Source organism: Pantherophis guttatus, chromosome 15 (assembly GCF_059756535.1).
Source record: "Pantherophis guttatus breed Tessera chromosome 15, ASM5975653v1, whole genome shotgun sequence".
NCBI lineage: Eukaryota > Metazoa > Chordata > Lepidosauria > Squamata > Colubridae > Pantherophis > Pantherophis guttatus.
In genome coordinates, this window is record NC_142077.1 from 6,492,852 (window position 1) to 6,505,000 (window position 12,149).

At 49.4% G+C, this 12,149-nt stretch overlaps 1 protein-coding gene across 8 annotated transcripts in view; it reads right to left on the bottom strand.

The window, feature by feature from the left end:
* Nucleotides 1-12,149, bottom strand: part of RERE (arginine-glutamic acid dipeptide repeats) — a 267,303-nt gene that overhangs the window by 187,398 nt on the left and 67,756 nt on the right. For 2 of the 8 annotated variants that reach the window (XM_087878882.1, XM_087878880.1), the window contains exon 1: nucleotides 2,420-2,912. The exons of the other annotated variants lie outside the window; for them this stretch is intronic. The gene's annotated coding sequence lies outside the window, so the exon portion shown is untranslated. Of the gene's footprint in view, nucleotides 1-2,419; nucleotides 2,913-12,149 lie in introns of those variants that run through there. 8 annotated transcript variants of the gene reach the window in all.

Here is a 12,149-nt window from a genome sequence, read left to right on the forward strand (position 1 = left end):
GGGGAGCTTAACCCCCCCCCCCACTCCTGAGCAACCAATGCGCCTGGGTCTGGAGTCAAAACACACACCCCCACACCCATCCTCCCCCGCCAAAGGGCAGTCCTCGAAACTCAAAGGAGAAAGCACACAAAGGAAGTGGCACAAGAGGGAGGAATGACGTCAGCCCTCCTCGCTTCAATTCATAAATGCTACACCGCACAACCAGGCAAATTGTGAACGGTGCAACGGCAGCGGCATTCCTTCCTCCCTCCCAGGAACCCAGCTTTGCCTTGCGCTGCTGCTTCCACACAACGCTAGATAGATTCAACTTTTCTTTAGCCAAGGGGGAAGAAGGCAGGGAGAAAGAGGGAAGCCAGAGATCATCATCCTTGTCAAGTCCATCCCGCAAGCCAGACCCAACCGCTGCAGGACAAAAAGCAGGAAAGGCTGGCTGCCTCCCACCCAGCCGGTGGGGCAAAATCACTCCAAAATGGGGGGAGGGGTTTCCAAAAAGGGGACGGGGGAACTACCTAAGACAGGGCTTTACAAGGCCGCAGGGTGACCCCAAAAGGGGAGGTGGGAAGAAAAGGGGGAGGGTTCAAAGTTTCGAGGGAAGGGCTGTGCAGAAACTCCTGTGATTTTTATAGCAGGCCTTTGGATAATGTCTGGAGGAAAAAGATAGATAGAGATAGATAGATAGATAGATAGATAGATAGATAGATAGATAGATAGATAGATAAAGATAGATAGAGAGAGAGAGACGGAGAGAGACATATACAAATGCAGAGTTGGTTGAAGGTTGTGAGCTAATTATCCAGAGATCAATACCTTCCCCTTTGCCACTAGGCCCCTCGGGGACTTTAAAACCCGCTTAACTTCCCAACAGGCACAACTGGGATATACATATATATTCTCAACTCTTCTTTTTTCTTTTCTTTTTTGGTGCTGCCTCCGACACTTAAGGAATGAATTTTAACTTGGGAAACCGAGGAGAGAGCGCCAGCGTTAATTGGACTGGAGAAGTAGAAAACACACTTTTCTTTTTTCTTTTTTTTCCACCCACCCCCCAAATCGCCCTCTCCTTCAAGGGGGGGGATCCGAGTTGCTTAACAAGCGCTTGCAAAGTCGCATGTGTTTGGGAGGCGGCCAATTCCCCCCCCCCCCCAAAAAAAATAAAATAAAAAAGATCCCAGGAGCTTCAAACAAAATCTCAAAACTGCAAAAGGAAAAGAAGAAGGGGAGAGAAAAAAAAAAACGCCAGCCAGTTTTCTGTCTCAGGAAACCAGAGAAGGACCCAAGCAAATGTTACAAAAGGGCCTTTTAGAGACAGCAGCACACTAATTAAACCACAAGCGCGCACATACACACACACACACACAGAGACAAACACAAACACACACAGAAGGCCTGCTAAGAGTTTCTGCTTCCCTCTGCCAGGGGCAGGAAGAAGAGGGAGGGGGTGGGAAAAGACCCTCTATCCCAACAAACCCAACATGAATTGTTCCTCCTATCATCTCTTCATTATTTTTCTAAGTTTAGGGTGGGGGGGGTTGTTAAGCCCCATTTTTAAAGTTCATATGGGGGGGGGAAAGAGGAGAAAGGTTGGGGGGGTCTTCAAGGATTTTGGAAGACGGGGAGGGGTGGGAGAGAGAACCACCTTTGCCAGGGGGAGAATCAATTTTCCTGACTCGGCCAAAGAAAGGGACCAAGATTTGGGGAGGGTGGGGTGGAGCGGGGAGCAATTGCTGGGATTTAAAGAAGGGAAGCGGGGAAAGGGAGGAGGGGGGGCTGGCCTAATCTCTCCAATTGTGTAATTTTAATTTGGATTTTCAAATGGGGGATTTTAACTGTGGGGCCAAATTCTTTAAATATATATTTTAAACTGTTTTTAAATTTTGTTATTTGATTGTTTTTTTAAACTTCTGGCTGGTTCACCCTCCTGAGTCCTTCGGGAGAAGGGAAGGGCGGGATATAAATTTAAATTATTCAATTCAATTCAATTCAAACCAAGCTCTTGCACAAGGCCATTTTGGGGAGGGAGGAGGGGGGTTTATTGGGGGGCGGGGGGAAAGAAATCCGGACTGCCTCTAGGGAGGGGGGGGGGCAGACCCTCCAACCTGATGGCGGAGAAGGGAAGGAGGAGGAGGAGGTGGGGAGGGGGTCCGATTGCTTCCGCCCTCCCCCTCCCATACACACAAACCCCCCCCCCGCCCTGCTGGAACTTTTGAGGCTGTCAAACACCCCCCCCCCACTTCTTTCCAACAAACACGTGCGGCGCCTCCAGGTAAACAGCCCGGCCTAAAACTCGGCGACCACCCACCCACCGACCCCTCTCCCCAGGTAAGGAGATCCCCCTCCCCAAAAAATCCCCCACCACCGTCTCTCTCCCGCCCCCCCCCCGCTTTCCGGAGCCCAGCGCCCCCCGATCTCGCTCACTCACCCGGCCAGCCTGGGCGCAGCCGAGGGGCAAGCGATGGCGGCAGCTGCGCCCGCCTGCCTGCCTGCCTGAGCCCGCCGGGAGGGAGCCTGGGGCGGGCTGGCTGCTTGCGCTCAGCCCCGCGCGGTGCTGCCCGCCGAGGGCGGAGAAAGAGGGCGAGCCAGCGCCAGAGAGGCAGCCGGCAGCGAACAAAAGGAGGCCCCCGCTTCACTGCAGCGCCGCGGCTGGGCCAGGCGAGAGGAAGGCGGCCGGGAGGACGAGGCGGAGGAGCGGCCGGGCATCGCCGGCGCCGGAGGGCGAGCCACGCGGTGCCCGGGAGGAGGAGGAGGAGGAGGAAGAGGAGGAGGAGGAAGCAAGGCTGGGCTCCCCGCTCCGATCCGTCGCTCCGATCCTGCTTTGTGCCCGCCGCCACCCGGCCGCCGAAGACAACACGCGGAGCGCGCGAAAACCCGGAGCCCGGGCCCGCTTCGGCTCCTTCGGGGGCGGCCGAGCCTCCTCCTCCTCCTCCTCCTCCTGGAGGATTGATTGCCCCGGTTGCATCCCCCCCTCCCCACTCCCACCGGTGGTCGTCGCTGGGTGCCCGCGGGCGCCTCTCTTGGCCCCGTGCGGAGAGGGGTGGGGGAAGAGAGGCAGATCAAAGGGAGGGGAGGGGAGGGGGAGGGAGGGAGAGGAGTGGGGGGGCAAGGCCATGGGATGGGGATTGGGGGGGTGGGGGGGTGAGGAACCCGGCACCCAGAAAGCCATTTAGAATAGGGTTCTTTCATTGGCCAAGTGCGATTGGACACCCAAGGAATTTGTCTTTGGTGTGTATAGATGCTCTCGGTGTACATAAAGAGGATAAGATGCCTCCGGTCGAGAATAAAAAAAAAGATGCAACACTTAGGGATAAACAAGGTTACTAATAAGCTATCAAATCCTACGAGGAAACAAGTAGAAACAATATAAATTGAAAGATACAGGTGGAGAGGAGAGGAGAGGAGAGGAGAGGAGGAGAAGAGAAGAGTGAAGAGAAGAGAGGAGAGGAGAGGAGAAGAATGAAGAGAAGAAGAGAACAGAGAAGAAAATAAGAGTGAAGAGAATAGAGGAGAGGAGAAGAATGAATAGAATAGAGAAGACTCAAGAGAAGAGAACAGAGAAGAAGAGAAGAGTGAAGAGAGGAGAGGAAAAGAGTGAAGAGAAGAGAGAAGAGAAGAGTGAAGAGAAGAGAACAGAGAAGAAGAGAAGAGTGAAGAGAGGAGAGGAAAAAAGTGAAGAGAAGAGAGAAGAGAAGAGTGAAGAGAACAGAGAAGAAGAGAAGAGTGAAGAGAGGAGAGGAAAAGTGAAGAGAAGAGAAGAGAAGAGTGAAGAGAAGAGAACAGAGAAGAAGAGAAGAGTGAAGAGAGGAGAGGAAAAAAGTGAAGAGAAGAGAGAAGAGAAGAGTGAAGAGAACAGAGAAGAAGAGAAGAGTGAAGAGAGGAGAGGAAAAGAGTGAAGAGAAGAGAGAAGAGAAGAGTGAAGAGAAGAGAACAGAGAAGAATAGAATAGAATAGAATAGAATAGAATAGAATAGAATAGAATAGAATAGAATAGAATAGAATAGAATAGAATAGAGTTCTTTTATTGGCCAAGTGTGATTGGACACACAAGGAATTTGCCTTTGGTGTATATGCTCTCAGTGTACGTAAGGAGAATAAAATACATTCATCAAGAATAAAAAGATACAACACTTAGTGATAGTCAAGGTTACTAATAAGCTATCAAATCGTACTAGGAAACAAATAAAAGCAACATTAATTGAAAGACACAAGCGACACGGTTATAGTCATAAGTGGGAAGAGATAGAATAGTAAGGAAGAGAGGAATAATAGTGATACAGTCTTTAGTAAAGGATTGGACAGTGTTGTGGGAATTAGTTGTTAAGCCGAGTGATGAGTGTATTTATGATCGTAAGGATCATAACCACAGAAAAGGGGGCACTCTCTTTCTCCCTCCCCCCCCCCCAATTGGTGCCACACCAGCTTTTCAGCAAAAGGGGGTAAAGAACAGCTTTGAAAGCTTGGGCATCAGTTTCCATGCCCACCCTGGAGGGGGAAAAAATAACCCCAGGCCAGGGAATTCTGTGCCCCTTTGTGTGGCATATACATCAATCCCACCTCAATTCCCTCATTAAGTAGAGTTAGGGCCAGGTTTGGGGGAGTTTCACCCCACAAAAGGACCACAATTCTCCCTTAAGGATGTACCCTGAATGCCAGCTGACCTGTGTAAACCACCTGCATCCTTGCCCACGTAAAACCTGGATTAGGGTCCCCCTAGCCACCGGTAACAGGAGATCAAGGAAAACGGAACAAACCCTACATTAGTGGTAGATGAATGAAACAGACCAACATTCAGCGTCACTATCTCCAAACACCCAGGATTCATATTTACTGCTCAGTAGCGTTTCGTGCCTTCAGAGATATTTTTTTTAAGTCCAACTTAATCTGTCTGAAATTGGCCAACCAGCAGCTAAGTTACCAACTTTCTCTCTACGCTGCCTGCTTAATGAAGACCAAATACCGAAGAATTTTTCTCACCCAAGGGGGAATGAAGGCAGCACTGAAAATCAGCTTCACAATTAAGAGGGGGGGGGACAGATAAGGCGACACCCCCCTCCCCAAAAAGTCCTGGAATCAGAAGGGCACCTTCCCTTAAAAAAAACCAAACAACTGCCATTCGGCAAGCCACAGGAGGCCTAGCAAAGGCGAGCTACGCAAAATACATATTTGGTCAACACCTTCCTAAAGTTTACAAAACATCGTAACTAAAACAAAAAATGAAACAGGAAAAAAAAAACTTGGAAGAATGCAAAAACCTCTGCAGCCCCATTAACAGATGGCTTCTCTTCCAAGGCGGGTAAAATGAGAAGGAAATTAAGTACTTCCAAGTCAATCTTCAATTCTGGCAACTGCAGTTTTGAGGTCAACCTTTTTGGAAGGGAGAGAGGGAAGGGGGAGGGAGGGAGGGAGGGAGAGAAAATGAGAGAGAGAGAGAAAGACAGAGACAGAGAAAAAAAGAGAAAGGGAGTGTGTATGTGTGGTGTGAGAGAGGGAGGGAGAGAGAGAGAAAAAGAGAGAAAGAGAAAGTTAGGGAGTCTGTGTGTGTGGTGCGAGAGAGGGAGGGAGGGAGAAAAAGAGAGAAAAAGAGAAAGTTAGGGAGTCTGTGTGTGTGGTGTGAGAGAGGGAGGGAGGGAGAGAAAAAGAAAGAAAAAGAGAAAGTTAGGGAGTATGTGTGTGTGGTGTGAGAGGGAGGGAAGGAGGGAGAAAAAGAGAAAGTTAGGGAGTCTGTGTGTGTGGTGTGAGAGGGAGGGAGGGAGAGAAAAAGAGAAAGAAAATGAGAGAAAGAGAAAGAGAAAGTTAGGGAGCGTGTATAGTGTGAGAGAGGTAGAGAGAAAAAGAGAGAGAAAAAGAGGTTAGGGAGTGTGTGTGTGTGGTATGAGAGAGGGAGAGAGAGAAAAAGAGAGAGAGAGAGAAAAGAGAGAAAGTTAGGGAGTGGGGTGTGGTGGGAAGGAGGGAGGGAGGGAGAGAGAGAGAGACCGAGTCTGGCCCAAAGGTACCCAGCCACCAGGCAGGGCTACAAATCATGATCTCCTTTAACCGTGACATCAAACTGACTCTCTTTAACCCAAGAAACAGACCACACATCTCCTTCGGCTTAACCCCAGCAAAAGTGAAAGGGAGGCTGAGTCAAAACAGCTGAAGTCAAGGAAGAATTGCGGAAATCACCGCCAAGGTCACCGCGACTTGGCAGGCTGGCACGGGGACAGGGACAATGGAGCACGGAAGGGCCTAGAAAGCCGGCCTTGCCATTCTGGGGTGAAAAGAAAGCGGGCATCATCTCGGCCAAAACTGACAATCCTTTTTTTGGCAAGCAGGAGCAGCCGGAATAAGATTTAGAAAGAGTTGAGCTGACCTGCAAGTTTTATACCACATCTAATGCTCCCTTTTCTGGAAGGTTTATGGATTGCTTTTAGGGAAGATTAAATGGAACTGAAGATGCTTTTTCCTGAAGGACCCACACAGAATTTATTTTTGAAACTCAAGAGGGCCTCTTTTCTGTCTTTAAGGTGGCGCAAAATGGAGATTTATTCCTCTTTCTGGCTGGAGAGGTGTGCTGGGCAAAAAAAAAAAGAAGAGAAGTGTGAATGTAGCCAACCTGGGTTCCTTTGGGGTCTCCAACCTCTGCAACTTTAAGACTTCGACTCCCAGAATTCCCCAGCCAGCTTTGCGTGTGGACTTCGACTCCCAGAATTCCCCAGCCAGCTTTGCTTGTGGACTTCGACTCCCAGAATTCCTCAGCCAGCTTTGCTTGTGGACTTTGACTCCCAGAATTCCTCAGCCAGCTTTGCTTGTGGACTTCGACTCCCAGAATTCCCCAGCCAGCTTTGTTTGTGGACTTCGACTCCCAGAATTCCTCAGCCAGCTTTGCTTGTGGACTTCGACTCCCAGAATTCCTCAGCCAGCTTTGCTTGTGGACTTTGACTCCCAGAATTCCCCAGCCAGCTTTGCTTGTGGACTTCGACTCCCAGAATTCCTCAGCCAGCTTTGCTTGTGGACTTCGACTCCCAGAATTCCCCAGCCAGCTTTGCTTGTGGACTTCGACTCCCAGAATTCCCCAGCCAGCTTTGCTTGTGGACTTCGACTCCCAGAATTCCTCAGCCAGCTTTGCTTGTGGACTTCGACTCCTAGAATTCTGGGAATTGAAGTCCACAAGTCTTAAAGTTGCCAAGGTTGGAGACCCCTGCTTTAAAGTGGTGGTAGCCCTTTCTCTCTTAATGCGTTTTAACAGTCGCTACAACTTCTTCTGGACTTTTTATCTAAACGAGGTGATGCTCTCAAATCAAGCGGAAAACATGAAGATTATAATTCCGTGTCCCCAAGAAGCCTTCCCTCCCACAAGGCAAACGGGAAGGAAGCTAACCAGGATAAGCAAAAAAAAATAATAATAATAATTTTATCAGGGTTGTTAAAGAAAACAGACACAAAGTTCATAAGCCACACACCATAAGGCCCCTGGCTCCGAAGAGATCGACTCATGTGGCCTTAAGATTGGAAAAGGGGAAATATGATAAATTTAATTGAAGCTATAGCATGATGATATGTAACGTTACTTAGGAACTGTATGTATATGGGGGTTGAATCAACCTCAAACGTATGTATGTGATTTTGTTTTGTTATTGTCTTCTTTCTGTCTTTTGTTTTTAGTTTATAATAAAGAAAAAAAAAAGGAAAAAAAAAGATTAGAAAAGGGCAGGGGGGGGTATTTTTTAAAAAAAAACAAAACCCCTGAATAGCAGCAGGAAAATTATCTGTTTATGCAAACGAAGACTAAAATCCTTCCCAATGGGTCCTAAGATGAGAACCACGGACTTGCAAGGGGGAAATATGGCGTGGCACCTTAGGCCTGTCTTGGGGTCCAGATTGTGTTTTGTCTCCTGCAATGCTCAGAAAGAAGAGGGGGGGGTGTCTTTGGTCCTCTCTGGAGTTTGGTTGTTTCCTTGCAGGTGTGTCTCGTGACCCAAACTAGGTAATGTCATTTAGTCGTAGTGTGTTCAGAAGCCGCAAAACTGGGCCAGAGAACCAGGAATGATGATTACGCGCTTAAGGATTTTGCAAAAAAAGTCAACGAACCATATTGCTCATTAAAGTCCCCAGGTCCTTCAGGGTTTGGGCAGAACAAGTGCCCGCACCAAGGCTGGGGTATTCTGGGAGTTGAAGTCCACATGCTTTAAAATGGCTAAGGTTGGGAAACACTGTAATAATAAGAGAGTTGGAAGGGACCTTGGAGGTCATCTAGTCCAGAGGTGGGCAACTATGGCCCTTTTACGACTTGTGGACTTCAATTCCCAGAATTCCTCAGCAAACATGGCTGGCTCAGGAATTCTGGGAGTTGAAGTCCACAAGTCATAAAAGAGCCATAGTTGCCCATCCCTGATCTAATCCAATCCCCTGCTCACGCGCAGGAGATCTGGACCAGGGATTCGAACCGACGAACTGCCGACCTTTCTATTCCACACAGCTCTTGATCAAACCCAACACTTCTGTCTGTGGCGAATCTTATCTCCCCTTCTCTCTTATTTGTCATTAAGGTTGGGACATAGCTCCTCTTGCAAAGCACCGGAGCCCCGGTGATCAGGAATGGATCCCCCCACGGAGACCCCAAAGCCCCCCCTCGCCCCCAAACTCCACACGTCTCACTTCAGCCAGCCGCGGCTGTGCAAAGGCCGGAGTCCCGATCCCAGGCAGCCGGGGAAATCCAGTCCGCTTTTCGCGGCGGCCTCCATTTATCAAAACAACCCTGTCATGTCGAGTACCATTAACAGATAATGAAAGGAAGACGGAGGGATGGAGTTACAGGCAAAGCACTCAGCCTGCTTACAGGCCTGAGCACGCCTGACATCTGACTTGATTATAAGCATTATAATTAAATGGAATACCTAGTTTTAAGTAACATTAAGGTTGTGACACAAACCAGCAAAAGCTGGGGAAATTCTAAGTTAAGGCTTTGACACGTTGTCATTAACTCTCCCGCGATCCGGCGGGGAAGGGAGCAGAGCAATTTGAGGCAAGAGCATCGTGTGCTTTGTGTGTGTGTGTGTGTGTGTGTGTGTGTGTGTGTGTGTGTGTGTGAGAGAGAGAGAGAGAGAGAGAGCGTGTCAGCATGCACACAGGTCTGAAGGAAATCTAAAGAGGCAAATTAATCTGGCATGGTGCTTCCTTCTCCGCCCCCCTTTCTCCGTTTCCAACCAGGTCTTGCTGAGAAGATAAACCAGCTTCTTCTCGGCTCGCAGTGGCGACAGGCTGGCTGTGCCCGAAGGCCAGCTCCCAAGTTCCCGCGTGCAGGCCCAAAGGCCCCGCGTCCCAGTGCCGCTGTGAGGGGCAAACCTGGAAGCAAAGCAAGCTGTGCTTTTGGTCCTTGCCATCCTCCCGTGTGGGGAAAAACGGTGTGAGTGGAAGGTTAGCTAACCCTCTCTCTACTTACATTTTACTCAGAGGTGGGTTTCACATATTCTTACTACAGGTCCGCCCCGCCCGCGCGCATGCACCTGGCCTCCCGCGCATGTGCTATGTTCGCGCATGTGAGCCTTCCGTGCATGCGCCCGGCTTCGAAAACATGGCTAAATGGGACAGTATTATGCCAGGATGGGCCCACCCACAGCCGGCGCTACGGGTTCGTCTGAACCGGTTCAAACCGGCTGAATACTACCATTGATTTTACTAATTTAAATTCAATTTTCTTTCTCCTCACCTACCAGCAAGCTATTTGAAGCTGCCTTACATGGTCTTATCACAAGTCCCTCTGGTATAAGACCTTTCTTTCTTTCTTTCTTTCTTTCTTTCTTTCTTTCTTTCTTTCTTTCTTTCTTTCTTTCTTTCTTTCTTTCTTTCTTTCTTTCTTTCTCTCTCTCTCTCCTTCCTTCCTTCCCTTCCTAAGTAACCCAAGGTGGCAAACATGTGTAACTCCATTCCCTTCTATTTTCCTCACAACAAGATCCCTTTGAGGTGGGTTGGGTTGAAAGGGGGCATTGACCCAAAATCACCCAGCTGGCTTTCATGTCTAAGGTGGAAGAACTAGAACTCACTGTCTCCTGGTTTCCAAGCCAGCACCCTAACCGCTACACCAAACTGGCTCTATATAGACCCCAAAGAAAACCCATCTACTCAAATAAAAGCTGTACCTTTGGCGTTCTCAAAAACTCCTGGCCTAGAAGTCCCACAATCTCTATTGGACAGCTGTGGTCCGCCGATTCCCCGTCCAAAATATTTGGCAACCTCCAACTCCTCCTTTTTGTTTCTAGCATTATCTGGGCCTTTTTCCATCCCGATTTCTACTACCTCTTTCTCCTGCCAGCTTAGACTCAGCCTCGGCCTAATATTTCCCTGTGATGGAGGAGCATTTCTGCAATGTCTATATGCGCGTGCGCACATATATCTCTCCCCCTGTTCTCCCCTTCCCCCTTTCTTCCCCTGCCCTTCTCCCCCTCCCTCTCCCCCTCTTTCTCCCCTGCCCCTTTCCCCCTCCCTCATCCTTTTCTCTCCCTCTTTCTTTCCCTGCTCCACCCCATCTCTCCCCCTCTCTCCCTCTGCCCCTTTCTCCTCTCCCCCTCTCCCTCCCTCTCTCCCTTTCTCCCCTGCCCCTTTCCCCCTCCCTCATCCTTTTCTCTCCCTTTCTTCCCCTGCCCCTCCCCATCTCTCTCCCTCCCTCTCCACCTGCCCCTCTCCCCTTTCCTATCTCCCCCTCTCCCACTTTCTCCCTCCCTCTCTCCCTTTCCCTCATTCTCCCTCTCTCCCCCCTCTCTCCCCCTCATTCTCCCTCTCTCTTCCCTTCCCTCTCCCCCTCCCTCCTCTCCCTCTCCTCCTCCTTCTCTCTCCCTCCTTCTCTCTCCCTCTCCCCCTTTCTCCCTCCCTCTCTCCCTTTCCCTCATTCTCCCTCTCCCCCCTCTGTCTCTCCCTCATTCTCCTCCTCCCCCTTTCCTCCCCTCTCCCCCTCCCTCTCCACCTGCCCCTTTCTCCTCTGCCCCTCTCCCCTTTCCTATCTCCCCCTCTCCCTCATTCTCTCTCCCTCATTCTCCCTCTCCCCCCTCTCTGTCTCTCTCCCTCATTCTCCCTCTCTCTCTTCCCTTCCCTCTCCCCCTCCCTCCCTCCTCTCCCCCTCCTCCTCTCTCTTTCTCTCTCTCCCCTCAAGCCGGATGAAAGGCCAACCTTGCTAAGCAGCCAAGAGCAGATCAAGGCTGTGGTGACAAGAGGGCTGTTTTCTAGGCAGTTCTCAAAGAACACAGGAGTCATTTATACCCTCTTGGGAGAGGTTTTCCAAACACCTGAAGAACATGCGATGGCGTTGTGCCACAAGATCTGTTGAGCAACAAGCCATTCTCAGCATTCCTGCTTGAGAGAAATTAGCTCCTTATCGAGGTATGCGTAAATGCTTTATCTCCTGGGCAAACTGGGAGCTGCTTAAAGGCTACCAGATAAACGGGAGTTCAGAAGTAATTGTAAGAGCCACTCTTTGGCCTTATCAGAGAGAGAGATCGCATTAGAAATGCAGTTATTAAAACTTACTAAGCACTTAAAAGCTAAACAGCTCACAGGATCCGGTGCTGGAAGAGAAAAGAAAATGCAAGGGGGGGGGGCAAGAAATCAATAGCAGAACCAGCTTTCGGGTCAAATTTAACACGCTTTGCTCTTGGCGAACCCAATTGGCACCAACTGGAAAGTTTGGCTAAGGTTGTTTAAGGAAGAACAATGGTACGGAGCTCTGGATAAAAAAACTTCTCAAAACAGATTGCTGTGCTGTTTCTTCTTCACAAGGGCTTGGAACCCGACTGAGCAAACCTGTTTAATAACTCAAGATCGGCTTAGGGTGTGTGTAGGTTAATCTCGTTCTACTTCGGGATGTGGAGAGTCTGCCTGTTCCACTGGGGAAAAGTTCCCGCAGAGATTCATCTTCAAGAAATGTGGAACACAAAAAGCAAATTTGGAAGAAGCTCACATCAACGTTATAAGTGTTTCTGTTTTCACTCGAACCAAACCCCGATTCGTAAAAATTACCGACCTCTCTGCAAAGTACGGCATCCAATCCTACCTCTCTTTCAACAAATTCCTGGGCTCTCTCTCCCTCCATCAAATCAGCTTTTTTTCTTTCATAGGGTGAAGGGAAGGCATGCCCCTTTTTATAATTGTGTCGTCCCAATCCTTGCTGGCAGATTTTATTTTCCTGG